Raw genomic sequence first — 5,126 nt, forward strand, 5'->3', positions numbered from 1 at the left:
AATATCTAATTTAACTATTAATTACAGTTAGCATCTACAAGGTAAAGGCTTTGTACACGTTACTAGTACATCTAGGATACGCAAGATTATTAGGTAGCATGCACCGGCTGATGGAACCATAGAAACCACCACAATGTTCGAGACATATAACCGTGGTGTCATTGAATTAGTAACGGATTCACAAGGTAACTGCCTTTATCATGCGGCTATGGTAATTGGTTGGGGGAAAGTCGAGGGAGAAAGCATATAGTTATATTATGATGGATTTGGTAGTGTCTAGATTGTGACCGAGAGTGTTTTGATGTCTGTTCATCGTCTTATACCGATCAACAAACATCAAAACACTTTCGGCCATAATCAAAATACTACCGGCTTCATCATAATATAACTATACATTTTCTCCCTCGATTTCCCCCAAACCAATTACCATAATTGCATGATAAAAATAGTTACCTTCTGAATACGTTGTTAATTCAGTGTCACCACGTTTATATGCCTAGAATGCAATAATGATTCCTATGCTTCCATCAACCGGTGCATCCTCCCCAATCATTTTGCGGATCCTAGCCACTCTAGTAATGTGCAGAAAGTCTTTACCTTATGGATGCTAACAGTAATTAAATATCAATATATAAATAAAACATATATTACCCTTTCATGCACGTAGTAATCCTCAACAAAGGATACGCCTACACATATCAGCTATCCAAGTGCATCAGTTTCTATAGAATGTTTTAGTCCAACCCATTTGGGCACTCTATCAACACAGTGTTTTATGGATAACTTAATAAAAGAGTGTCCGTCATGTATAGCATACTCAATTCTTAAGGTTGCCTCGACCATTATGACGCTCAAGGAAACCTTGAGAATCGAGTATGCTATACATGACTCTGTATTGACGGAGTGCACAAATAAGTAGGACTAAAACATCCTATAGAAGCCAATGTACTTGGAAAGTTTAATATATGTTTTGTTTATTTATATATTGTTTTTGAATTTTAAAATTTAGATCTAATTTAACTATCAATTAGAGTTATCATCCACAAGGTAAAGACTTTGTACACATTACTAGTGCAGCTACAATCCACTAGATGATTAGGGAGCATACACCGGTTGATAGAAACATAGGAACCACCACAGTGTTCGAGGCGCATAACCGTGGTGTCATTGAATTAGTAACGGATTCATAAGGTAACTGCTTTTATCATGCGGCTATGGTATTTGGTTGGAGGAAAGTAGAGGGAGAAAATGTATGGTTATATTATGATGGAATTGGTAGTGTCTCGATTGTGACTGAGAGCGTTTTGATGTATGTTCATCGTCTTATACCGATGAACAAACATCAAAACACTTTCGTCTATAATCGAAATACTACCGACTTCATCATAATATAACCATACGTTTTCTCCCTCGATTTTCCCCCAACCAATTACCATAACTGCATGATAATGGTAGTTACTTTTTGAAACATAGGAACATAGGAACCACCACAGTGTTCGAGGCGTATAACCGTGGTGTCATTGAATTAGTAACGGATTCATAAGGTAACTGTTTTTATCATGCAGCTATGGTATTTGGTTGGGGGAAAGTAGAGGGAGAAAATGTATGGTTATATTATGATGGAATTGGTAGTGTCTCGATTGTGACCGAGAGTGTTTTGATGTCTGTTCATCGTCTTATACCGATGAACAAACATCAAAACACTTTCGGCCATAATCGAAATACTACCGACTTCATCATAATATAACCATACGTTTTCTCCCTCGATTTCCCCCCAACCAATTACCATAACTGCATGATAATGGTAGTTACTTTTTGAATACATCATTAATTCAGTGTCACCACGATTGTATGCCTCGAACGCAATAATGATTCCTATGCTTCCATCAACCAATGCATGCTCCCCAATCATTTTGCAGATGATAGCTACACTAATAATGTGTACAAAGCCTTTACCTTATTGACATATGGAATACAAGTAAAGATTTGATGAACTTTTCTCTACACCAGATCTACCAACAAGGAAACTGATGCAAGTTTTCTGAATAAAAGGTTCTAGTATAGTTCTATGTCAAATCAAGTAAATGAAATTTGACAAAAATGTGCACAATCTTCTACATATGTACTTCGTTAATTGCACAATTTAAAAACAAAAGAAAATCACCATGATGACCTGTTACTACATTACATTATTTATAAACGGCTTAATACATCATTTACCCCCTGAACTTTCAAAGTATTCCGATAGCCTCCTAAACTTGCATAAAATGTTCAGTTAGCCCCCTAAACTTGTAATCAATTGATCATTCGGTCGCAAAAAAAGTAAGTTAAATGCGAAAGATGTATTCCACGCATCTTAGAATGTTATAGTATTACATTATTCAAAAATAAATTAAAAATAAAATTATTACTTGCTCAATTATAAAACTTGTATTCTCGAATATTAGAACCGTACATCCCAATTTTGGTCATTTTACTTTTTTGAAAGTTCAGGGGGCCAATCAAGTTTTTTGGACAAGTTCATGGGGAAAATGATGTATTATAAGCCTTTATAAATTATACCAAACTTTTGTAAATGAATAGGCAAAGAGTTTATATATGGACAGTTATTGAAGGAACAAGTTTTCTAGAGTGGCGATAATTTTCGATTTCATGGTAGTGTTCGTTCTAAATCACAGATAGAACAGCAATAGCACAACACTACAATGCACAATATCCACCAAATTGCATTCAAAATTGTCAGATACAGCAAATAAATGAATTCATAAAACAAAGTAAAAAAAACATTATGTTCTGGAACTAAACGTGATCAGGCCAAATACCACCGTCATCAGCATTTTAAGTTTGAAAAGGAAACATACCCCAACTGAGTATCCTCTCCTCCACCCGTTTTAGCTTCTTTTTCTTCTTGTTATCTACTTGTTTGGTATAAATATTTCACCTGCATTTTATATAAGACTTATAAATAAAATAACAAGTGTCTCCTAGATAATGTAAAGATTCCATATCCTAAACAATAAAAAAATGATGAAGTTATAATTATATTCATTACTCTTTTGCTCAAACTTGGCTCAACTAACCGACATAGGTATTGATCCAAGTTCTGAGGCGCACAAGGCAAGAGCCTTTTTGTACAGCACCTCACTTTCTGCATTCAAGGCTGAAGTTAAATTCATCAAACAGCTCATGACCTCCATTTAGGTATCCAATCCGGTTCTAAGCTATCCTCCCAATGAGAGGCTCTATTCTGCTTATACCAAAGAAGCCACACCAAAACCATAGCCATATCAAATGATTTCAAACCAATGAAGCAAACTTAATGTTTAATCATTATAAAAGCTAACATAAAAATTTCTAAAGAAAAATAATGTAGAAGACCATGAAAAATAAAACTAACTAGTGGAATGACTTTATGCTTGGTCTTCACCTATATGCATTCATGCAAGTCATTTTCATTTGTTCTAACATGAGCCTGCAATCAATTTCGTGATTGACTTAACTTAATGTTTCCTACAGCTTAAATCATGTACTTATTGAAGCTACCAATATGCAATTATAAGCTCAACAACAACAACTTCAGCAATGCTTCTTTGCTTGCTATTTACCTCAATGACCCTTTCTATGATTCAGTTTGTATCACTCTCGAGGGAAACCAGAATGACAAGGCCTAGGCTGGTGCTGAAGATGACTATATGGATTCTAACTATTACCATCATGTACATGTACATTTACATAAATGGTATACACAAATAATCCATCACAGGTGTAACTGGAAACAAGCTCCCAGGATATGAAGCTCTTTCTAAATAAACAGAGAGTTGATAAAATTGTCAAAATGCAAGGAACGGACTCTATATATTATAATGGTTCTAAATATGTAAACGGCCTCTAAATACGTGTAACAAAGAGTTGATAGAAACAGGCTCTATATATTCCTCCAGGCGGGAATTGTTCTAACCAAAAGAGAATAGCAGAGCCTATAAAAAAAAATACCAAAGAAAAACTTGCATATATAGAGGGATACTAGACTATGCATCTCTACGATCTCGACCAGAAACAAGTTATCTATTAGAAATATCAGTAACGTTTACCATATGAAAATCTTATGCTGAACTTAACTATTTAAAAGGAAAAATAGAGAAAAAACTGAAATCTAAATTCCAATTCGATAAGAAATTAAGTTTTTAAAACCATGCGTTCTCATTAAGGATACCAGTGTATCAACCCTAGCTTCTAAGCTCTTCAATCAAAGATTCAACAGCGCAACATTTGGGGAAAAACTGAGGTATGAGAAATTAAATTCCAGAAACACAATTTTATTTTCAGATCTGTTACTACATTTGCAACTGAATGATCCAACCTAAGAGGACCACCCCTTCTTCAACAATGCAGAAAACGAAATTATAACAGATTTGACTTACAAGATCGACCGCCGAAGCCGTAGAGATTACGATCCTGCCTCTTGAGAGCATAGACAACATCCATGGCTGTAACAGTCTCTCAAGGAAGATCTTGAGAACACCTCTGGTCTTTTCATAAATCAGATCTGCGAATAGCAAGCTTGGTGATACCTTGAATGTTATCCCTCAACACTTTCTCCCTTTCCTCTTCCTCACATTGTTGAAATTAGAAGAATTATTTTTTTGGGATCATCGTCGGATTGGAGGTTTTATACGGAAATGGTTCATCAAATTCCGATTTTCAAAATAAATCAATTTTTGGGCGCTGGAATTGAATCAATCGACGGTGTGGAGGCTCGATCCGCGTCACTGGAATGTAGATCCTCCAGGCGGATCGCCAGCGTGTTTCGAGTTTTCAGTTTGACCGGTATTTGACAGTCAAATCAATTATAGTTTCTCCTTTTTGTACAAATCAATTATACTTTAGTATTGACCAAAAAATTATACTTTAGTATGGCCTGTTTGGTATAATTATTTAGTATTACTATAATTTAAAGGCAAAACTCATTATAAGACCCCTAATCTTTCTTTTTTTTTTTTTGTTCATTAAGCTTTTTATTTTTTATTTGGATACATTAAGTCCCTGATCTTTTATTTTTGGTCTCATCAAGCCTTTGATAATAATAAAAAATAATTTTGAACATAAAATTCGGTTGACGAACTGTT

At 34.8% G+C, this 5,126-nt stretch overlaps 1 long non-coding RNA gene across 1 annotated transcript; it reads right to left on the reverse strand.

Moving 5' to 3' along the window:
• Window positions 1-2,224: 2,224 nt before the first annotated feature.
• LOC136206814 (uncharacterized) lies at window positions 2,225-4,841 on the reverse strand. Its single transcript, XR_010676448.1, has 3 exons — window positions 4,422-4,841; window positions 3,081-3,247; window positions 2,225-2,941 (listed from the first exon to the last, which is right to left on the reverse strand). It is a non-coding gene; the product is annotated as an uncharacterized lncRNA (long non-coding RNA).
• Window positions 4,842-5,126: the final 285 nt, after the last annotated feature.

This window comes from Euphorbia lathyris, chromosome 9, assembly GCF_963576675.1.
Source record: "Euphorbia lathyris chromosome 9, ddEupLath1.1, whole genome shotgun sequence".
Classification (NCBI taxonomy): Eukaryota; Viridiplantae; Streptophyta; class Magnoliopsida; order Malpighiales; family Euphorbiaceae; genus Euphorbia; species Euphorbia lathyris.